General features: G+C 47.4%; 1 protein-coding gene across 6 annotated transcripts in view; it reads right to left on the reverse strand.

The window, feature by feature from the left end:
• The window catches only part of TOX2 (TOX high mobility group box family member 2), a 155845-nt gene that overhangs the window by 102896 nt on the left and 28212 nt on the right, over positions 1 to 24737 (reverse strand). The window contains exon 1 of one of the 6 annotated variants that reach the window (XM_033003648.2): positions 15690 to 15708. The exons of the other annotated variants lie outside the window; for them this stretch is intronic. The gene's annotated coding sequence lies outside the window, so the exon portion shown is untranslated. Of the gene's footprint in view, positions 1 to 15689; positions 15709 to 24737 lie in introns of those variants that run through there. 6 annotated transcript variants of the gene reach the window in all.

Here is a 24737-nt window from a genome sequence, read left to right on the forward strand (position 1 = left end):
ATCCTCCTCCTCTCCCGCGATGCAGAGAGCTCACCAGAGCCGCAGCTTTGGCCAGACCAAACCCTTCCTGATTTCTCTCAAAGTTTGGGCATAGATAAGGGAAACAGGCAGTCTGGGAGTTGAGCAGCACCTCCTGACACCCACCCGCCCAGCACACCCCTGCTGCCACCCAGGACCTCTCCAGCCCACCGCTGACCACGCTCAACACTGTTTGTTTTGCAAGATACAATCACACCGATGTAGCTGCAAGGCTTGGGCATGTACATCACTTCCTTTTTGAAACCAAACAACAAGCACATCCTGCGTTGTTTATCATGCTTTACGCAGGTGCTCAAGGAGTTTATCTGCAAAAAAAAAAATAAATACCAGGCCCTTGCTAAGCTGCTCCTTCTCCCGTTAGCAGCTGAATAACCAAGAGAGCTGTAGGCACTAGCTCGCACTGTAAACGCCTGGTGCCCTGTGCATTGTTGAGGAGGGAGGAAGGTAAATGAATGCAGCACGTTTCCTGGCACCAGGCTGGTGTGTAGACAGTCTGAAACAAATACAGTAAGTGATAATGAGACTTAACTGCACTGCCTTCTTCACTGGTAACACTTGTAATTCACAGGAAACTGCGAGAGGCAGAAAACATACAAAGATCTAAAAGCAGCCATGAAGGCTCTGTGCAAGAAGCGTGCCAGCGTCAAAAGCACCTAGAAACATTGGGTTTTGCAAGATAAAACCTCAGTGTTGAGATAAAAATAGAGCTTATACCTGTCTGCCTCGTAAGCAGCTACCAGCGTGGCTCTGCTCTGGAAGTTTTCTATGGAGACGCTGCTTTCGACACCAGAACAACAGCCAGAGGTATCACTGCAGAGGGGCTGCATGCAGCCACCAGCACCAAAACAGCTAGGGAACCACAGGAGCAGTCAGGGAGGGGGGAAAAAAAAAAAACCTTAATCCAGGAAGTTTTCCCATGCTGTAATTCTGTTGTCCCAGCCCATGGAGGGAGCAGGAACCCTGCGTGGGCAGCGACGTCTGGACATGCACTCAAGCCCGGGGAAGAAAGCAAACACCCGGATTGAATAAAAGCCCTTTGCCCAGCACGGAGCAGGGCAGCGGGCACGGGTGGGGGAAGCGGCCGCCGGGGCTACGCTGGGTCTGATGGACACGCACAGCGTGGGAACAATTTTGGAAATCTCTATTTATCTTTTCTCAACTGCACAGTCAATAAATAAGCACCCGAGTGCGCGTCGCAGAGAGGAAGGCAGCTGTCACAGGAGCGATGCAAAGATTGCTTAAAGCTATTAACTTTTTAAGACCACGTATTATGCTTCTGATCCTGACGCCTTGTTGACAGCTGCTGACAACTTGGCTCCCAAATACCTCCTAACTCAGTCCAAAAATTCACAAAAATCACAGGTGCTACTCAATTGCCATTCAAGAAGAAAAATAGTAACTTTAATTCTCTCTACAGCCACTGTTCCTTCAGCAAAGCCAGTCTGAAGCACAGCCCAGAGCACACGCTGTTCACTTGCAAGCACAGCCAGGTACTTCACTAAACCCTTCCATCATTTGAAGCTTTGCCCCACTAGCAAAAGCACATCTCTGCCACCTGAAATTTAAGATCACTGTTTTTTTTCTTCTGTTGCAAAGCATAAGGGAGAAGAATAATTGATTTGCAAGACAACTTTGCTGAGAATGGGGAGCATTATGCAAAAACTGCTAGTCAGGAGGGGAAAAAAAAATCAGAGAGCTTCCACGATAGTCATTTAGAGAGTAGTTTCCAACACACAAATATTTGGCACCACTGAAAACCTGCCTTCTGTGGTTCTGCACTCAACTGTGTATGCAAATAACTCTTGCAGTGGTATATAGTATGACTTGCAAAAAAACCCAAGCTGACAAAGTACAATCCATTTCACAATTTTATCTTAGACATTTGGACATGTTCATGATAAAAACAAACAAACAAACAAACAAACAAACAAAAAAAAACAAAAAAAAAACCAAACAAAAAAACCACACACAAAACCAAACCAAACCAAACCAAAACACAACCCCCCCAAAAAACAGCCCCAAAACAAACACTAATGAAAAAGTGAGATCTCCTTCAAAGACAAAAGATCCCAAAACCCAACGATGATAGCAAGGTAGTTTCTGAAATTACATCCTGAAAGTCTCGGAGTGTCTTCACTGCCCACTTTTCATTCAGCAGTGCAGCGCTCTGCGTTTTTCCCTCTTATTTGACACGGTCTTATTTAAATCATAGACTCCACGTGCACCTTCTCTAAGCGTTTTTACATCACCTATCTAGATCCTCATCGTAGCTAGAGTTAGGAAGGTCCAATGTAAACAAATAATAAAGAATAATGCAGCACACAGCTTCAGGGAACTGGCTTTTATCCCACCAGCATCACAACCCTGTTATTCTTTCTAAACCCACACAATCAAGCGATCAAATCGATGAGACTGCTCACAACCTCAGTGTGTATTTTGACGTACAGAGGACAATGACGAGCTCGTCCTGGCACGTTTGGTCACTGTGCTGCAGAAAGGATGTGCCAGGGGCACCCAAGCCCCCATGCCAAAACCGCTGGGGAGCAGATGGAGTTTGCAAACCTCCTCACTCTTCAGATGAAAGTTGCTAGTAGGCTTGAAGGTGGCCAGATTTCAGATCCCTACTCTGCCAGAAAGAGAATTGTCTCCAGCACATAGGTCTCCTCTTGACTACGCTGGTGATGCTGCCTTTTAACAAAAAATGCAATTATTCTCTTCATTGAAGAGCAACGAGCCCCACCGATCATTCCAGTAGCCTGTGCTGCATCCAGGGGAACCCCATTGCCATCCACAGCCCCCATCTATCACCCCATCCCCTCCAGTGGTGGAAGGAAAGGAGCAACACTAGATTTTCAGCACCAGAAGATTTGCTATTGAGGCAGCATTGTGGGGCCAACCCAGCCAGGCAGTGCCTCAGAGGCTGCAGGCTGAGCAAGCCATTTGGGGAAAATACCCCAACAGCCTCACAATCCTGACTTCTGCAAAAAAAAAAAAAAAGCGATTTTACTGGAAGCTTGATGCAAGGAGCAGTCAACATGTGTCACTAAACAGCGAAGGGCTGCTGCAGGGCTGGGAGGGGGAGCTCTGCCCTTGGTGGTGGCCTGAGCAGCGTGCGGGTTAAATAACCCACCCCAGGGCTGCTCTGACCACCCCATCCCACGTCCCTGAGAACTGCAAAACCCCGCGGGGCGGCAGTTGCGGCGGGTCAGGAGCGGGGTCACGGACCCGCAGCCACGCTCAGGCCACGGGCGCTCATCGTCGCTGCGATGTCGGAGGCTGGAGGCAAATTCTGCTGGCTGAAAGGTTGCAGGGAGGCAACTCTGGGCGTTACAGGTGTTGCACGTACGGAGCTGCGCACGCAGCACTGGTGTTGCGACTTCACACGCCGGAGACTCAAGTCATGCAAAACCCATGGTTTTAGAGAAGCTGAAGCTCAGCAACAGTTCACACGGGCAAGAAAATCACATGGGAAAGGTAACTCCACAGGCAGCGTTACCACATCCTTGTACGTCCTGTTTTGTGAAGTGCTGAGTTAGGTTTGTCAAAGCTGCTGGGCTGCGTTTCCAGGGGTTGTGCACCGAACGCCCCAAGCACCACGTCGCCCCAGCCTCGATTCCCTACCAGCTCCACGGGTCATATCCAAAGCTGGGACCGCTTCACTCCCAAACTCGACTTCTGGTTATAAAAACCAACAAAACAAGCACTAATACTTTCAGCCCTTTCCTTTTTTTTTTTTTTTTTTTTTTTTTTTTTTTGAGACCTCTTTCTGTTCGTTTTATTAATCCATCCAGCAAATTTTACTGCCATGTACCTTTTTTTCCTTAGGGTGAGAAGGTATTTTGTGCACACTACAGCCAAGCTGGCCTCAAGTTTTCTTCTTAAAATATACACCTTAGCATTGAAAATTCTCTACGTCTTAAAAAGACAGTTGAAAACTCATTAAAATTAATGAAACTAATCAGAAAGAGGCACCTCTGATTATTATTATGCCCCTGCTTCACTATAAATAATTGAATAGAGATATTATTATTACTGTTATTATTATTATTACTATTATTAACCCTAACAAGAAATTTAAAGCATGTTGATGAGAAAGAGAAAAAACAGCTTTGCCCAACTAATTAATTACTTAAATAAAAATAAACAAAGGCAGTCTTCCTGATTTTAGCAAAGTCCTGCCTTTTTCCAAGCAGTTAAAAGCAAGACTGACAGCTTTATAGATAGGGAAATGGGCAGATAAGATAAACACGTACAATACAAACTTGTCCAAAGCTTTTACAGTCTTTCTCTGCACCACTTCCAGCTCATTAAATTACAGTATTACTATAGATTTGCAGCAAAATTATCTTTTATCTCAGCTTCTTTTAAAGCTATTTGGCATTTGCTAGTATTTTCTATTATAAATCTAATTGCAGATTCCAAACAGACAAGGGCTCATTAAGCCTTAATTATGCACATGTTGTTTTCAACAAACATTTTCATTTGGACTGCTGTGAGCTGTAATTGTTCAGAAGGCACCGCAGCCTCCGATTACCCACTTTCCTGGGATGGCAAAAGCTACTTTCAAGTAGGTCACGGCTCAGCTGAACAAACCGTTTGCAACCTGTGGAGCCTGGGGTGCGCTGCTCCGGGGGTAACACCGCGGGGCAGCAGCGCCGGGCACCGGGGAGCCGGCAGAATCCGCCGGGATCCCCCCGGTACCGGCACCTGCCCACGCTGAGCCCCGCTTGTGGGGTTAAGCGTGCCTGGGGTGGGCAGATGGGGGGAGCTGGGGGGAACCCCGGGGGCACGGCCACCCCTCCCAGGGAGCGAAGCCAGCGGGCAGGACGGGCAGACAGCACGCGGAGGTGCCGCTCGCCCTCGGCTGCGGTGGGGAAACGGGCCCAGCACCCGCGCACGCTCTGCCCAGCAGCCCTGCACCATCCCTGGCTCCTTGGCCAGCCACGCCGCGCAGCATCGCCACGAGCACCACGGGGCAAAAACGTTTCAGCCCACTGGAAACCATGCGAGGGGTGGAGGGGAGCCCGTTTCACTTCTTACTGGCGCCACGGTTATGTCAGCGCTCTGAAATAAGAAGTCCCCCACACAAACAGCCGAGCTTCTAGTAGAAGTTCAGGCTCCCTTCTATTAGAAGTTCAGGCTGCCTTCGAACAGCACAGAATCTGCATCTGCTCAGACTGCAGCAGAGTTAACAGGGCAGGCACAAGCTGCAGGATGACAGCATCAAGGTCCTGGGTCCTTCCAACTTCACCCACCCCCGTGACACCCAGGCCGTGGTGCCCGGGTTAGCAGAGCGCAGCTCTGCCCCCCATCCCACCTCCCTGGTGAAGGGAGTCATTGCGTGCAAACCTCACCAGCCTCCCCTGAGCCTCTCGAGGGGAGGAAAAGCTCCTTCTAATAAATAATTTCCCATCTAATTAAGGGTTAGGGCTCCCAAGGTAGGCTGGAGGTGCTGGTTGCTGCCGGACCCAGGAGCTTGGCAGGTTTTGGCACTGCTGGAAACAGCAAGGTGTTGCAACTTCTAGTCTAAAATGCCACCGGACAGGTATCCAATATATTATCTCAGGACAAGAGAGGTGGCCAGAAAAGGCCTCATTACATTAAGAAATTAGTATCCCTCTTCTTCATGTTTCCTCCTCTCTTCTCAGTGTAGGAGATGACAAATTCTCTGCCATATCCCAAAGACTCATCTTGCACTGTTAGAAGGAAAACGTGTGAGAGTAAGCATGAAATCTTATGTCCTTGCCTTTGAAAAACACAACTTTTCAAGTAATAGTCTGACCTAGAAAGGTTTTCTAGGTCATTTTGACTTGGCATGCATGTGTCTGACCTACTAAATCTAACACAATAAAATTGCAGTTCATTTCAACCTGTCGGTGTCAGATCATTCATAAATTCCGATGCACTGTTTACAAAACTGCTATTCATGTATTCAAAAATAAAGTCTCACTAGGCTCCTTCTGGCGGGGAAGTATTTGCCCTGTTCAACATTAACTCACGCTGACAAAGGGAAAATGTGAAAGCTTCCTTGACAAGCTGAGTTCCCATCTCTCTCACACAACCCTTACCCTCAAATCACGCAGGATTTATAGCTGTGTTACCCCTTCCACTGCTGTTGAAATTGCCCAAAGTGTCCCACAGCCAGCTTTGCCATGGAGTGGGAACCCCAAAGGCCTGACTGTTCTCATTTGTATGGGTGCAGGCCACTAATCAGCACAGCTGCACTAATGAAGCAAAAGGAAATGTCAGCCACTGTTGAGATCCTCGTGCTCCAGCATCCTGCATCCCTCCTGCGAAGCCACAGGCATGGCCAGTGACACCAGAGCTGCCACCAGAACAGCCCTGAAGAGTCCCAACACGGACTTTGCAAGAGGAGGAAAAGCCTGCTGGGACACACAGAGGAGATGTACCTCGGTCGTGGTCATGGCAATCACCTGCCTGCTCTGCCCAGCAGTCACAATTCCTGACACTGAAGGGTTTTCTTAAATCTACTTTAATATTCATTGATTCTCGCACTTAATCCAGGCAATGCCTGTTAAATGACTGCGAGAGGTATTATGAAATATTGCTTTCCGTGTTCGTGTGGGTCTGGTTGTCAGAGCACCTGCCTGCATGGGCTTTATCCTCAGCCTCCCGCCGAGAGCAAACATCATCTGAAGAGCCAAAGGGACTCAAGGGCTCAGACCTTGCAGGCAGCCCTTCTTGTCATGATGCACTTCCCACCGGCACGCTTGAGGGGTGCTGTGCACTGATCCGCAGGTGGTTTCTCTCCAGATAATCGTGCTTTCACTCCTGGAATGGATCCTGGCCCTGAGCACACTTGTAACCAACACTTTCAAACAGAGACTGTAAGGCCAGGTACCATGAAAAGCCAGGTACAGAGTCCCACCGCACACCGCCCTGGCTGCCCACCCCATTTGCACCAGCGGAGCTGAGCAGCAGTTACTGTCCCATAACTGGGGTGTTCACGGCACTGCCCCATCCCAGCCAGGCACCAGAAAGACTTTACCAGGTGCTGCACAAAGGGACAAACCCTTCTACAAAGAGCTCATGCTCTCATCTTTGAGACTCGTTCTTAACTGCGGTTCAAAACCAGGACAGCCAAGGTGACTAGGTATGCTAGCACAGGGCACAAACAGCAGCACTTCCCTCTTCCTCAGCTGCAATTTCTTGCTGAGCCCCAGAATAAGGAGTGTGCCTCCAAAGGCACATCCAGCTTAGGAGAGCTGGACCCACCGACCAAAGATCTCACAAAGCAGCAGTTGCCTGCGCAGCGTTGCCATGAAGTATGGCCTTGGGCAAGAAGCCGCCCAAGTTGCATGGGTAGGAGAAGACCTATTTCCTTCCTCACCATAGCAATGTGGGAGGAGAGGGACCCCCTTACACATCCCACCCCACACGTGTGTCAGTGTAGAGGCAGGACCGTGCCGACAGGGACAACCAGCAGAGCTGTACCTGGTCCTGCTGCTTCCCGAACTGCTGTGATGCCCGGCAAGGGCACATGAGGGATGGGTTCCACCCCACAGGCTTCCCCAGCCCAGCTGTGCTGCTCAAAGCCTCCAGGGCTTTCATGGTCCTTCTGCAGCAGGGAAGGCTACACTGTTAAAACAGATCAAAAGATTACACCTCCAGCCCTAGAGTTTTAAAGATATGATACTCAAGTTCAGCTTTGGCAACTTGTGAGATCTTTTTGAACCACAGGTTTCCACAGACCAGGACCCTTTGCTCAGGTCCTCATGGTGCTTAAGTCGGACACCTAAAAAAAAAATCACATTTACTAGCTAACAAGATTATTCTTTCATGCTTTCGCCAAAACTATTTAGAGGGGGAAAGTGACTTCCACCAAACAGTCTGCATCCCAATTCTGGGAGTCACACCAAGATTTCAGGCCCTACACTGGAAATGTTTCTTTTTTATTTCAGCTGCACCTCTATAGAAGATATAATTTCTTTTCCACTTTCGAAACTTTCATAAGTGTTAAGAGAAAGAATGTTCCTCATTCCGAACCCACAGGGAGCAGCAGGAATTATATCAGTGCCACGTGCTATGTGGTACAACAGCCGCAGACTCTGCTTTGGTTAAACTCTGTCACATCGATGAAGCTTTTCTTTATTTGAGTTTGTATTTTAAAGATTTAAACATCCTGGAGAGATGAAAACACTTAATTTTTTACTGTCTGGCCATAATCTCTTGTTTCCCTTGGTTGCCCTGCAACCTGTCCCTCTGCCATCCTCTAACACTACACGTGCAGCATGTTCTCCACCTGCTAATTATAGGCTCCATTGTGCCAGATAATTCACCCCCAGTGAGGCTGCTGAGAAGTTATGTATCGCTAGACTGTGTTTCACTGTTGACTACAAAATCAGAAGAATTAATCACCTTCTCCAGTTGGTAAGTGGGACCGGACACTCATGTGCTCATTGGAACGGAAAACAAGTTTGGTTCCTTTAAACAAAACATAATGAATCTCCCAAAGAGCAGAAAGCTCCTAGTTTGTATTTCTTGAAAAATAGTGTATTAATATATTAAGTTTTTAAAATATATATATATAAAAATCTTTTCAAGTCGTAGCAGAAACAACACGCAACATGGTCGGATCCGAAGGACGCTGCAAGTGCTGATGCAGACAACCCCCAAACAAACACTTTATGTGCAAATCGTGTTTACCTTTGCTGCCCACTGTAGTTTCAGTCTGCGTGGATATATTTACAGCAGGCAGCACAGAAACCATCATTTTGCTACATCTCTTCTGTCCATCCATCCATCTCTTTGGTCTCAGAGCTGCCTGGGACATGCTGCCCATCAAGCTCTGCCTGTACCCAACAGCCCCCCAACCCAGCACGACCCCTGAGTGTATTTAATTATTTTCCTCTTACCCTGGTTTCATCTGGGATAGAGTTAATTTTCTCTTAGTAGCTGATACAGTGTGTTTTGGATTTAGTGTGAGAATAATGTTGATAACACACTGATGTTTTAGTTGCTGTTAAGTAGTACTTATCTTAATTTAAGGATTTTTCAGTTTCCCGTGCTCTGCCAGCGAGGAGGTGCACAAGAAGCTGGGAGGGAGCCTGGCCAGGAGAGCTGACCCCAATTAGCTGAAGGGCTATTCTGTACCACAGAACGTCATGCTCAGTATATGAACTGGGGGGAGCTGGCCAGGAGTAGGAGAGAATCATTTCTTGGGGACCATCTGGGTATCAGTCATCAGGTGATGAAGTTACATGCTGCATCACTTGTTTTTTCCCTTTTTCCTTCAGTTTTATTATTTCTCTTTTTTGTTATACCTCTCTTCATTACAATTATTATTATTGTTATTATACTTTATTTACTAAATTGGTCTTATGTCAATCCACAAATTTTACCTTTTTTTTTTTTTTTTTTTTCCGCCCGATTCTCCTCCTCATCCTATTTGGGGGGGAGGAGCGAGTGAGTAGCTGCATGGTGCTTAGTTGCTGGCTGGGCCTAAACCACAACACCTCTGAATTCAGAAGTTGGGCTCACCGCCTCCCTCCTGGGGCTCTTCTGCTCTCCCACCACCGCTAAGCCACACTGCGATCAGCCAGCAGAGAGGACGGCATCAGTCGCGCCGCTCTGCCCTTCTCCGAGGCTTCCCAGCCAGGGTCTCCAGTGATGTTGGTGGAGAAGGACCAGGGTAGCCCCTGCACAGCACCAGGGCACAGGATCTCTGAATTCAGATCACCCACCCCAAACATCCCATCAGGACAAAATGTACGGAAGCCTTTTATCAACAGTTTAAACTCCAGCCTATGCCACAGTGAGATGGATCATTTTTAGCTTTTCCTCTCCAAGCACAGCCCTCGAGCTACAGGGTCAAAGCAACAGGGAAACACTGGTGGCAGCATCTCCAGTCTAAGGCATATATCAGACCCAAGCCCTGCTGTGAAATACGGGAAACTTCAGCCTGGAGAAAAGAGCAAGCATGTGGTATAATATATCCACCGTGAGCAGGAAAGTGGGAGGACTGAGAGCCAAGTGGCCAAGAATCACAGCCCGGGCACGCAGGAGGCAGACCAGGACGAGGCATCTTTCACAGAAGACCTCACTGGGACCACAGGAGACACAGGGAAAGCAAAAAGACTGAATGAGTTACTTTGCAGCGGCCACCTGCCCCCCTGCCTCCCAAAGCACGGTGAAGACACCTATATTAAGTTCTTTTTAAGTACTGAAAAGATGGTCAGGGATGAGCCAGCAGAATAGGGGACGGATTGGTTTATTCTCAAGGATACAAGTCCCCACTCAGTGCGGGGGCCACAGCAGCTGATTTGTTCTTCACACGATGCCCAGCCAGCCCCAGCAGCCCAGGAGGGCTCCAGCCAGTGAGAAAGAAAAAAATTCTCATGGGTGTTCTCTCTATATCAGGCCCAGCCACAGACACTGAGCAAGATTCCAAGATTCCTGTGTGCACAACTCATGGATGATCTCAGTCAACAGCTAAACAGGGTAAAACACAGCAGGCAGCAGAGCTGTTGAGGAGGTCAGTCTATCTTCCCCCAGAGACGGTGAGCACCGATTTGTTCAAGTTTGCAGATACACAAGGGTCAAGACACTGGCTCCTTCACCTGACAGACAAAGGTAAAGCAGTGTCTGGCTGCTAGTAGTTGAAACCCACGAATGTTACTGCCCAACAGTCCCAAAGGAACCTATAAAATGTCACAGACATGAAATCACCATCAAAATCAGCTGCTCTGCAGAAGAGCTCTAAGTTGGCAAACACTACATCTGTCCCTAAGAGAGACTTGGGAAGCAAAGCTGCAAATCAGGACAATTTAAGCCTTATGGTAGGGCAAGGAAGACTGGTGACAACAAAACAGACCCAGAGGAGGTGTAAGAGATGATGATGGTCCCATACTGCAGCAAAACAGCACGGCACTTCTGAGAGGGGAAATGGTGCTTCTGCAGCTCGTCCTCAGAGACCGAGGGTTACCGGAGAACCGGCTGCTCAGGCTTTCCAAGGTTTCTTCTCAGAGCTCTCTACAAAGAAAGGTGGAAAGTGTTGAACCTACCTCAATTTGAGGCTCAACCCATTTCCATAAAGGTGCATTTTCTTTGCACCAACTTCCACTGGCATGGATGCTCTCAACTGAAATTTAATTTAAATACAGTTATTCTGTGAGGAACCACTCCCATACTAAAATGTGCTTCAGTTTAACCAAACTGGGGTTTAGATGTGGGTGATGCTGTATGCAGACCCGATGCTGCTGAGGGCCATGATAAGACTAAGCACACGGTTCATTTTTCAAGACAGAAATAATTAACAACACACCAACAGAAGTATTTAACCAGGTCTCCTGTTGCTTAACGTCTTTATTAATGACCTGAAAACTAGGCTGCACAGTGAAACAAAGTTTGCAGATGAAAAGAACATTATTTAGGTTAATTACAAACAAGGAAGTCTTGGGAATTTCAGAGCCACCTAACCAAGCAGAAGGCAACATCAGAGCAGGAGAAACCCTACATTGATAAATGTGTAACAGTCCATGCAGGAAGGAGCAGTTTGAAATCCTTCTAGATTTTAGCAGGGTTTAAATTAACTGAACATTAAGCAATAAGACCAACTATTACATCAACTGCCCCATGCAAACCTCTACTGAAAGCACAGCAATATCAAAATGATAGAGTGCAAAAACAGCAGGTCAGAAAATAATAGAGAAAATACTGTAATGTTGTTATCCAGACTGCCAGCACACATTTGTTTCAGGTGCTGAATTCAGCTCCACTCACCCCCTTCTCAGAGGAGTGAGATAGGAAAACAAGAATAGAAAGATGGAAAACCAAGAACCTGGGGCAAGACAGGACATTTGAAACATAGAGATACTTCATGGAAGAAAAATGGAAAAGACCGTGTTTTGTCAGAAAAGGTGGAAAAGGACATACAAAATCACTAATTTTAGCAAATTGCTCCATGCAGGGATGTGAGTCCCCAGCGTAGGGGCTGTTCCCATGCTCCCCTGGGAAAGTGTGGTGAGGGGTGCTGGCCAGGACCCCCAGTATACAGGGAAAAACTGCTCCAATCTCACCTAAAATGGGCTCATTTGGAGGCTATCGGTTTCCCCACATGTAAAATAAGGATAATCACACACATCTCCAACACAGCAATGAGACGTTTCATGATGCTCCTGTGAGGAGCAAAGCATGTGTGCCTGCTGGAAGGAGGAACCCTCTGCAAACAAAACCATGTCCTGCCATTTCAGTTTCATATCTCCAAATAACAAGTTTTGTAATGCAGATGCAGCTCCCACTCAGGGCTGGGTCAGAGGCAAGATTCATAGTGAAACAAATCAAGGTTTTGATCACTGAAAGCAGAATTTCACAGCAAGCCAGGCTAAACAAATAAATAAATCTATATCTATGTCAAACCAGAAGATAACACTTACAGGAAAACAAAAGGGGACAAATTCATCTCCGGCTTTAGATTTGTACCTATGAGAAGTTTCACTCCCTTTACCTAAACAATGAAGAAAACCCCACAGTGTTTTCAAGCCGGTTCATTTCAGGGCACTAAAATCCCATTCTGAGCCAAGAAGCATGAGAAACTCTTAAGCACTATAAACCCATCCCTGCTTCGGGTTGTTTTGGGGTCAGTGTTTCCACAGCTGTTTCCTGACCTTCAAGGAGACAAAGCTCTTCCTTTCCACCAAGCCATGGTGCACCTCAACTGCCCCAACAAAGCCTGGCTAGGAGGGAGGAGAGGAAATCTAGATGCCCAGAAAGGAGATATAAAATCCCACCGTGAGGTCCAGCCTCCTGGTGCTCAGCATGGGCTGCTCCCCCCATCCCATCCCAACGGAGCCACCCACAGTCCTCAGGGACCAGCGACCCGCTGCGCATCGGTATGGGTTTTGTAGTCAATTGTGGTTGCACCAACAATGCACAAAAGATGAGCAGAAAAGCTGGGTGTATCGTGTCTTTCTTTGCCTTGGCATCATCCACCACTGATGAAGTAACCAGCAGCAGAAGCGTTTTCCTTCAAAAGGGATGGCACAGGTCACACCACCACCAAAAGCTGTTTGCCAAAACACCAGTTCCACTGCTGCCCCGGCCTGTGGGAGAGGACAGACCTCTGCACGCTGCTAATACCAAGGTCAAGGGACTGAGGGAGGGGGTCATCAGAGTGCTGGTCCCTCCCTGGACGCATCCAGCACTGGTGCTGATGGCTGGGCGATGCTTGGCCAGGCTCATGCAACCCACCAGGGTGGGAAGCAAGGCCCGAGCCGTAGCAAAGGGAGAGAACGCCAGGCAAACCCCCAGGTTTTGGCCATTTTGGCCAGGTTTCCTTCCTCTCCTCCCCATGTCCCTAACCAAGACAGCTCTTCCAGAGTCACCCCAACACCTTGTGCCACATCGAGCCATCGCGGCAGGGCTTCATGCATGTGACAACAGCAAAAACAAGGGACAGGATGAAATAAGCTGAACAACACAGCCCCAAAGAGCCAAGGCTGCGGATTATTAATGGTTGCATACGCTGCTGCAATTGTAGCAGACTCCTGCCAACTTTGGGTCCAACTTCCCATGAAGCAGTGACTTGAGTATTTTTAACAGGCTCTTCTGTTTGAAGATTAAATTTGCAAAGAACAACAAAAATAAAATGCAACCACAAAAAAAAAAAAAAAATCAACAAAACACCAACACCCCGACGAAGCAGCCCCAAGCTCAGACACTGTTCAGCTCCACAGCAGGTGAAAGCAAAGCCCATGTTTCAAAAAAAAAACCAAACAAACCCAAACCCAAAAATCAAAAAACAAAAAAAAACCCAGACAAAAAAAAACACAACCTCCTGTCATTCAAATGGTATTTGAAAGTGAATGAGAATGCCAACCAATCAACTCCACGGCAGGATTCAAAGAACAATATATCCAAACCTCAGTGCTGCGGCCAAGAATATATTTGCAATGCAGGAACACTATAGCAGCAGCAACAGAAGCCGTTTGCAAGAGTAAATGAGGTTATTTTGGCAGCAGAGCGGATGTAGCAAACAAGCCACTTTAACTGAATATGGTAAACAGAGATGGAGTGATTATAGCAAGAATGAATGTAATAGGGTTCCGAGTTGCTTTGAATTGCCTTGACTGACCACAATATCTGATAAAACGAATGGAAAAAGTTCTGGTTTCCTCTTGCATATAATTGATTATCTTACTGAGATCTACTGTTTTATATACACATACACACACACTCACAGCCCTCTGAAATTCAGTTACTTGGCAATGCTGTCAGAAATAACCCAGAGCAGGAACAGTTAGATGATATTTATTTTTTGTCTGGGGTCACGGACTCCAGAAGTGAGAAAGGATGCAAAGCCCTCTCCCAAAATAAGCACCTGGGAGGTTTGCTTTGAGTAGCTGAGATGTAACTGCTCTGATCCATGTACAACCAGCACAGCTCCCTACTTTTTTTTAAGACAGGGACAGAATAATCCCGGGATGGCGGGGGGGAGCGTGCTGCATGCCATTAATCAGATCTACCTCAGGGCTCTCTTCCTTGACAAAGAAACACTGACTTTGATTTATAAAAAAAGATGCAAACATGTCATTGGAATTTCCCCAGTGCCCAGACCTGGCAAATTAAGATGACGGTGCACAGAAGGAAATGGCCCCAGTACAGCCCTGTGGGATACAGCCAGCTGACTGGTGAGGAGAGATTTGGGATCGAGAGGATGGAGAAATGGGGTGGGAGCCATGGGGCCGTGCTCTTTCCTGCCTGCTGTCTGATTCCTCTCGCACAGCTGCGGCGTGGTCCAGAAGCATTTTGCAGAGGCCAGTTTGGACCTTTGCAACATCCCATGGCTGCAACCACCTCCACCGCCTCCTGCCCCAGACATAAAAGGCATCCCTCTGCCTTGGCTCTTGCCATAAATTATTAAAGAACAAAAAGAAAACAGAAACAAGCAAAAGAAAATCCAATGAGACCTGCAAGCACTGCTCACTGTGGTGAAGGCAAATGCTGCAACCAAAATGTGCCAAAAAGCCGGGTGGGCAGGGGATGTCCCGGGGCTCGGTGGGGTGCCGGGAGCACAGGGAACTCGCCTGCCAACAGCAGGAAGGAGCCAAATATCCACACAAACAAGTTTCCCATCTGATATTAATTTACTTACTGAAACAGCACTCAGCAAAACCTGTGATTAATATTTTCCTCCCCAGGCTCCTAACATGACAAAACAATAATTAATGAAATATGAAACTGAATCTGAGTTACAGTAAGTGTAAAAATATTATTGTTTCTTTCATCTTCCCTTCTCTTTATCCTTGCCAGTGGTGGGAGACACCGAGCCCTGTGCTCGCAGTGTCCTGCAGCACAGGGTGCCCGCAGCGTGGGTGCTCTTGCTGCCTGCCCTGCTTCCCCAGGCAATGCTCTGCACTGGGAGGAACATGGGGCTGATTTTTTGGCACCTGGCCCCGGTTACCTGGCACCCAAATCGACAGAGGAAAACCAGCCAGGAGATCAGGAGAAGGGTGATGCTATAGAGGAAGCAGCGCTGCAGGCATGGTGGGGAGAGAGCCTGTGCTTTTTGGTACTGTGTCTATCCTGGCAACATAGCGATTAAAAGCGATAAAACAACTGAAAGGTAGCTACAAGATTCAACCCTAAATACCACATACTGTGTTATTTTGCCCCATGTTTTTGATACCCACCTTCCTTTGATCCGTTCCCCTCTATAGCGCATCGCTCCCTGGTAGTGCTCAGCTCTCACGCTGGCTTCATCCCGAAAGCACTCCCGGGCAAACAGCACAACTGGGGTTTCTAAGGGACTGCTCACAGCAGGAATAAACCAGCAGAAGAGGGTTTAAAGCTCCTCTGTGGAAAGCTGAGAGCTGACACACTGGGAGAGGGTGCCAGCCCCGGGAGGGGATGGTGGCACAGCACCCACAGACACTCCTGCCTGACAATGGACAGCAACGCTGGAATGTGCTTTCTCCAAAAACCACATCCTTCTCAACTGATAGCTCATCATCCATCTCACTTCTCTACAGCTCGTGCTTTTTCCACGGCGGTGGAGGGACCTGCACGGAGAGAAGTGCTGAGGGCTCCAGTCACAGCCACTGTGCGCAGGGCTGCCTGCGGGGTGTTTCGGTAGCACTGGCCCTGCAGGGGCACGTGCCGGGGCAGCAATCCTCAGGTGTGTCAGAAGGGATGTCAGGAAATGCACAGGTAGTTGGTAGATGATAGGACACACACACACACACACACACACATATTGCTTCTACCTAAAAATATAAGGTTGCCTTGAATTCTGTTACAGAGCAAATGTTTAAATAAATCAATTTCTTAAGTTTTCCAGGGGACTTCCTCAAATTTTCATTTTATTCTGCATCTCTAAAGCACAAGTGTGTTGTGGTTCTACAATTAGAAAACACAGTAAGTGAGGCTGACCAGAGCTAAAATTTTGCAAAACATGCATACCTATACACACACACACTTAGTACTATATACTTACATATTTATGTCCACATATTTATGTGTGTGTATATATATAAAACCATACCACATACAACTAACCATATACATATACACACACAAACACTGAGCCCCCGGTTCCTCTCAGCTGTACCAGCCCAGCTCACACGGGGTCGGGGAACCAGGGGCCACACGGCAGCCTCCTGCACCCCACTACGGCCCCACTTCTACCAGCACCCAACTGCCTGGAGCCATAAAACCTGGCTCATGGGCAGCAGAGCAGACCCCATTGCATGGGAGTCACCTGCAAAAAACATGGGAAAAGGGAACCATTAGGGAAAATAAACAAAATTTGCTCCTCTCTTTGTTTCCTTATAGTTAACAAGATCTGGGGACAAGCACAACCCATATTTGACTCATGCGAATAAAAGGAACTGCTGATGCATGTTCTCCTCTGTGAGGGTTGTGCGAGGCAGGGGGACATGTCACTGTGACAGCTTGTACTTTCACTAATGACTCCAAGATCAATGGCATGGAAGATGAAGAAGAAAGTGATTTAATTTTCAGATCAACAGATTGCACAAGTACACAAAGTATTCCCTGTCAAATAAACATGTTACCTTGATTCCTCCCATCCTTCAGCTGAGGTCGTAGCAAAATGCTATCACATTGCCCATTTTTCATTCCTTCACCCCCTCTAAGACTCTGGCTACATGAAAGGCCCCACTACACTTTTATTTTTGTGTAGAAAAGATACAAAGCCGATGGAATATTTCCCTTGCTAGTACAGTGCTTGGATTGCCCTGATATTTCCCCAGATTTGCAAAGCGTTTGGGAGAATAGCACAAAAAAAGAGGAAGACTGAAAACCTCCCACCCCATAGTAACTAAATCTCGATATATGGGACCTGGGGTGCACGAGGACCAGACCTAATAATCAGATGCACGTAAGAAAAGTGGAACTAGCAGGGCAAGACTGCACTGGGGAGCCCAGGAGAAGCACGGGGTGAACGAGCTGGCGGCAGGGAGGCAGGGCTTCACTCCTGACCTTCATGGGACTTTTTGGTGCGGCCGCAGGACAGGGAGCAGCAAGGTGAGGAACACAGCTTCCCACCACCCTGAGCTTCTGCTCATCATCCGAGGGCTTTTTGGAGGCCTCATCCAGGAACTGATTCAGCTGAAAACATCAGCTTCAGCACCCAACCCTTCCAGTCAGCACCAATTTCTACTCAGCATTGGGTTAGGAGATTTTTCGAGCTTGGTAATTAAAGTCCACTTAAAAGAATTTCCTCCATCCTCAAGAGCCTCATGATTTACTGTATCTCTTACTTGAACTCATATATGTCTTGCATTTCCAGACATTATGTAATGAGGTTTTTGTGGTCCATAGAGCTTTCTTACTGATCCTCTTGCTGATGCAGCCAACAGCAACAACTACACACACAAACATTTATAGGTAAGAGGTAAGTCTTCAATATTTTACACTAGATACTCCAAAAACTGCCATATCACACACATGTGCAAAACACAGCCCAGCCTATCGTAACACTTAATGGCAAGCCAAGGTTAAAATGACCCCGACACAACAGGTTTCTGTTCTGGTGGACTCAAACTGTATGAGCTGTACTGGTATCATTTCTCACTCCCCTCAAACCGTGCTTTTATAGCAGTAATCGCTAAACCTGACTGAGAACTTGTGGCAGATCACACTGAACCCAGGAAGGTGATGGGTTACCCAAAGAATCCTGTGACCGTTTAAGGTCACAAGGAGCGAGGAGGAAGTGTTTCACAGCTAGCCCTCTCTAGCAGCACAGCTCCCATGCCTGGCAGGACCACTGCTTCAGTGGGGGCTCACAAGGAAGAGCAGAAACTCATCTACTCCATTTTTAGCAACAGCTGCTTTTTCTCAGAGAGCATCTAAGACTCAAGAAAAGTACATAAAACTCAAAACTTTTCTTGAGTCTACCAGGTCACAAAAGAGGAACACAGACACAAAAATGTGGAGTGACAATTGCAAGTATTGATACCAAAGGGTGAAATTCAATTTGGCCGATCTTTCCATGTACAACGAACAGTCAGCTCCCATAGTTTTCTGCATGGCCTCCTGGAAACCAGCATCTGGCACATGGAGATAACTGGGTTGATTTGGTCATGATTAAATTGCACTGAACTTTCTGCATCAAAACCAATGACATTGGTATCCAGCAGGGAATGGGCCAGTTTTATCTGCACTACAATGTACAGCTTATGTGAAGTTGCTCATCTTTTGGCTAGCAATAAGAAGGATCTAGTTTTCATAAGTACTAAAAGCTTAAGCTCCATGGAGGCCAACAAGCACAATCAAAGCTCTCAATATCTAGGAAAGAACCTGGAATTAAAGGGGTTTCCTAAAGTCTGGCCTTGGTATGCCCACTTAAACCTCCAGGCACAAAGAAGATGAGTTAAGTCAACTGTGCATCCATGACCATTTGGGCATCTGATTAACTACCACTGAGCCCTATCAGGGCCTCAAGACTATTGCAAATCAAACACTCAGGCAAAGGCTGTGAACCACAAGAATGAAAAGGGAGAAGGTCAGTATGGCACTTTTGGCCAACATCAGACATGAAGCCCTGTAACACAAAGAGAAGGGCTCTCACCCACCAACATACCTGAGGAACTACCAGGCTCATCGTGCCCCACCTTGCACTGGCCAAACTGGCTGCTCTCCCGTGCTCCAGACCTCCCTTTCAATGGGGGAAAAGCATCTCTTACTATAACTTTCCTTGACGTATTTATTGAAACAAAGTCCTTCACACATCTCTCTGCTGGAGAAATAACCAAGCAACTAGTTATATGGTGAAAACTAGGATGTGGTGTATCTGCCACCCCAGCTGTGATGGCTCTAACCAGTATGGCTGGTGTCAGGTGATAAATCAGATGCCCTTTAACTCCACAGCTGAGCTGCACACACACTACTGAAAGCACAAGCTATAACCAATATTTTTACTGACAGGTGATAAATCACATGCCCTTTAACTTGTGTGTACCAGTTGCAAATTTAGTTAATTAGAAATTCATGCTCACTTCTTTTCATGTATTATTTCCTGCTTGATTTACACGAGCTGTTGTTTGAACGCTTGCTGGGATTAAGGCTCTTGGATGCCAAGCAAGCGTGCAGCACAGAACTTCACTGCAGAGCACCACGACCTCTAGTGCTTTGCAGCCTGGAGAAATTATCGGCAGCATCAAGAGTAGCAGCAACAGAGAGCAACCAAAACAATTTACGGACATACAGTGGGAAATTGGTTCGCTGTCAGCAAGCCCAGCAGGTATGGCTCGCACATGCAAACCCAGTGCCACCACTGGGAGCCTTCCCTGAAAACATAAAAGAGAACAGAAAACTCTTTCTCAAGCCTGTAAAAACACAACTTTTGCATTTTCACACGGTGCACTGCAAATTGCTTTCTAATTGTTGCTGGAGGTCTTTCGCTAAGCCCTAGGCAGCCCTGGCCTCTTGGAGCACCAGCACCGCGTCACGCTGCGAGCCTGAAGCTCTCCCCTGGGATCGGCGAAGGAGAGCTCACGGTGTCCCCTGCATCCTCCAGCACCCTCCGTGCTGGGCACTAGTGAGGGAATGGCCCCCCACTCCAGTCACCCTGCTTTACAAAGTCCACACCAGAATTTGTTATTCTCCTAATTTTGGCAAATTATACCACGTCTCATTTCCAACTATTTTGTCCGTATTTTTCTATGGACTTTTTTGTGCTACCAAGAGTATTTTCAGCTCTGCTACAAAGGGCACTTGCTAAAATATTCCACAACTGCAGAAGATTCATAACAGATTCAGAAACCCAGTGATAATCATAATAATTTTTTAGCACTTGTCTGCCAGACAGAATTATCAGCAAAAGCAAGGCCCTGTTATCTGCAGGAGCAGTATATGATACATTCATTTTTTTTTTCCCCTCTATAAACTTCAATTATTAATGATGGAAATTTTTCCCTGCCTATTCTTCCCTTGGTGGGAAAAACAGCCATTACTGACATTTGCCAATTTAAATCTAATCCTTCTCATCTGCATGTAGACGAGGCTCCGTTTGACTCTACCCATTGATCCAGCCAGGATAAGGTACTCTATAGCTTAATCTGATGTCAAACCATGATGTGTCCTGTAGGAAATCGGTGCTGTAGATCTCCCTGCTATAAATATGTCACCAGAATTAACTGAAAGCACTAATAGGTCACTCAATGAGCTCCACAGAGCACACAGGGCACCGTGAGGCTGCTGTCTTGGTACTTGTGATTGATGACACCAAAAATTAGCCAGAACAGAGGGTTTCCAGCCAGCCTGGAGACAAGGGGCTCAGCGCCATGCTTTGTTCTCCACATGCGCTGGGTCCCATCCCAGCCCTGGCACTTCTGAAACATTTAACACTTTTTACATTTAAAAAACCCAACCAAACAAACAAACAAAAAAAACAATAAAATGTTCCTACTACTAGCATAAAAAAATAGAAAAAAAGTAGGATCCCTTCCAACTCTCCCTTCCTGTAGGTTTGTCCTGCTGCACCCACTGGCTTTGGTGAACAACTAGAGCTAAGAGATAAATCCTGGAGTCTTGTTGGAGGCAGAAGAATCCCCATGGAGCATGGCAGGTGTGCTCTGTCTGCACAGGGGTGGCATCAGGTCCTGCTGCGGGGATCAAACCGATCTCACACCTTGTTCACTCTGAGCTGGTTTCTGCAAACCGTGTTCCAGCCAAAAAACCCCAACCCAGGCAAAGGCAAAGGAACTGTGTGCCTTCACTTGCAGTTTATACCCTCTTCTTCCCAACATCTCTCTTTCATAACACATGTACACATGCTGAGGGCCTTTGGATAAGAGGTGACAATCCTCCCAGCTCAGGTATTCCTGATGCTATTTCTCCTCCCAGTAGGTTGAGCCCCATGACCCATGACAGTTGGGTTGCCATCATGGCAAAGATGGGCTGCCCCAGAGCTTTCCAAGGGATCCCATGCTGTGTCACCATGCCAGGGATGCTGAGGCCACCAAGGATGCCCACATGAGCCCCTCAGCACCAGTACTAATGGTGGAGAAAATTAAGCAGGAGCCAAGTTCTGAGTGATTGCTTGGGTGGCCTTGCTCTCACCAGCACCCTGAGAAGCAGCAGCTTTTGTCCCTCAAATGTTTGTGATCCCCACAGGGGTGGGGGTATGCCTTAGACTCAGGCCATGGTAGCCAGCAGAGATCTGGCTCCCAGCAGGTCCACAGATGCTCTACATGATGCGTGACATCTCCAGGGGGGAGTCCCTGTTTAATTTTCTCCATCCTTGGTCCTGGTTCCGAGGGGTTCATATCTAGCATAAGCCAAGGTTCTCTATGGAGCTGCTGCCACCCCCATTCATTAGGGGCGGCAGGGCTGCACCGTTCATTTCACCTCCTGCTGTCAAAAGACAACCAGACTAATCCCTGAACTAAAACTTGTCCTCAAATTCCCAGGGATTCCTCACGAACACTCATGGCTTCCCACAGCACACCAGAGCTGCTTGATTTTCTTTTCACTGTGGTCCTTTTCAAACAGATGACTTTGCTTTTGGTGCCTGGCCCAAGCCCACCTCCTGGTCCTGCTTTGTCTCCCCGTGGCCATGTCCAGCCCATGCCAGCTGCTGGGAGAAGTGTCCACCACGGCTTGGAACCTTCCTCTCACTTCCCAGGCTGAGGAATACCCCCACCCCTCTGCAGGAATTGCGAGCATTTTGAGGACAAAAGCTGCTGCTTTTTAGGGTGCTGGTGAAAGCAGGACCAGCCAAGCTATCTCTCAGAAGATGGCTCCAGCGAGCACAGGCAAAGGGATGGCTGCATTGGGGCGTTGGACTTGTGCACAGCACTTCAGTGCAACACCACCTTCCTTTACACATGAATGGGCCTCACACATAAATAAAGCCCTGGAAAAGCACCCGATCCAGCCCTGAATAACTGCCACCCCCTTGCACACACGGATCAGCCTGAAATCTTCTCCCTGTCCGGTTACAACCAGGTGCTCATGACACAGCTTTGTTCTCTGTTTGAGAGGCAACTCAGACCAAATTGTCATTATTTTCTTGTACTGAAGCAGCTGAGACAGTGCCACTTGGTATATCACCAGGGATGCAAGAGGCAAGGCTGCAAGCCTGTTCTCCAAAGGAATATGAGATCCCACGTGTCCTGGAGGAGCCAGGAGTCTGATCTACCTCCAGTTATCTTCACAAAAGTCAAAGGCAAACAGAAGACCTCATAGAGTCAACAGGACTGTCAAGTCCAAAGCCAGTCCAAGCCTCCCAGCTGTTCTGTATGAGTAGGGCTCCTTCTCAGGGTTATTTTTATGGTTATAAATTATTTGTGCTGCATGTCTAAAAAATGGGGATGTTGAATCAGTCCCTCCACTCAACTGAATGCAATAAAAGCTGTCTTCAGACAGGGCTTTTGAGGTCTTTTTCTGCTCATGAGCTGGGCCTCCTTGTTAAAAACAAATGCAAAACAGTTTCAAGAAGCATCAGAGGACCAAAATTTGTTTGGATTTAAAACCTGACCAGAAATAGGTGGATGGAGCAGCAAGCAAATCAGAACAGAAACCAGACTTGAATTTACTGGAATCTCGCCCATTTTAGAGGGCTCATAAACACAACAACTCTTCAGTAATCTATCATCCTTAAAGCCAAGAATGTGGGTTAGCCTCAGAGCTGCTGTTGCGGGAGCAGTTGTGGTGCCATGCTGCAGTTAATGCCAGGAGCCAGGTGTTGAATAATCCCCAACCACAGAGAATATGGTAATTGTTAGCACTGTAACGATAGCGAGCGATTTTAACAGGCAGCCTGTATTAACAGACTCACCTTAAACAGAGGAGCAGGCAGCATTTTCAAACAGCAACTAGATTCATCCTCGTTATTTACCTGAACAGATGTTCACTGTGATACTTCCTGAATCCTGGGGCTGGATATTTGTCAGCGTTAATGGGATTTCCAGGAGCTAGTTTGCGTTAGGAGCTCGTTTTCTCATTCAAATTGTAACCGTCACCATTTTCTGTTTTGCGTTGCCTCTTTTGCTCATGATGATCTTCCCAGGTTTTCACTTTTCTCTGGGTCACTGAGTACAGATCCGTTCTAATTACTGTCATTTTAGCTTTTGTGCCGCGCTCTGTCACACCAGGATCCAGGCTGCATAAATAAGTAATACATCTGCTCTTTGTAGTCTTTGCTAACCAAGACAGAGCCCTGCTCGTCTCATCTCATCCAGCGCTGGCCATGGCCCCGCCAGCCGGCTGTGCCACGAGCTCACCTGAAGCACAGCCCCGGGGAGCTCGCCAGCGTTTGGCTTCCCCTCGCCCGTGTTTTTGCATCGTTCCATTTGTCTGTTTAGACACAGGTACCCTGCTTCCACTGACACTCCCTGGCGTGGACGCTGATCTGACTGCCCGAGGGGCTGAAGTTACACTAATACGGATCACAGGGCAGCAGTCACTCTAAAGGTCTGCTAAATTAACAGAATCATCACAAACACCTCATGCCTTATGGAAGGGCTTAAATCAACACTGAAATGCTGCCCAGCTGGGGAGGCCGCTGCCCTCTGAGTCTCATGCTGGTCCAGAGCCACATGCCATACACTGAAGCATAAACACTAATTGTCTTTAAGCCCTCAAATCCTCTCTGTTTGGGAATTCACAGCCCTTCACCATCAGATCGTGCATTTTGCTCGTGCTCTTGCGATTGCTATCGGAAGAGGAAGGCGGTGGTTACGGGATGTGATAGAACTGCAGGATAACGATCTGCAAGTGATGACTTCGAGTGTTTTGTATGTGTGGTGGCCAAAACAATGAGGGTGCTGCCGCCCCGGTCCCTCTCGCACGGTGCACCCTTCCAGCTTCAAGACAGAGCACGTAGGAAAGTAACTGCAAGGCAACAACGTGCTTCTGCATCACAAGCTGAGGGGCACAGAGCTCATACCAGGGTTAACACCAAACACTCCAGCAGGCTATGGAGAATTAAGATGTGCCCCTGTCCCAGAAACAGGGAAAGGGCTGGCACAGGTAGCTTATAATGAGAACCAGCTCCCGAGGCCAGCAGGACAAGTCTTTTGTGTGTGAAGGGATCAGAGCTGTGTCAGCCAGACATGGATCTTGGCAACTGCAAGTCAGATGGGACCTACCAGAAGTAGGATGGTCAAATATTTGGAAAGCAAGATAGGGATGGGCACATGCATAATGTCATGGTCTCATTCCAGCTAGATTTCTTTAACATGTCTTTTTGCTGTAATAAATAGCATTTCCAT

This window comes from Tyto alba, unplaced genomic scaffold (assembly GCF_018691265.1).
Source record: "Tyto alba isolate M040663 unplaced genomic scaffold, T.alba_DEE_v4.0 Super-Scaffold_33, whole genome shotgun sequence".
Classification (NCBI taxonomy): domain Eukaryota; kingdom Metazoa; phylum Chordata; class Aves; order Strigiformes; family Tytonidae; genus Tyto; species Tyto alba.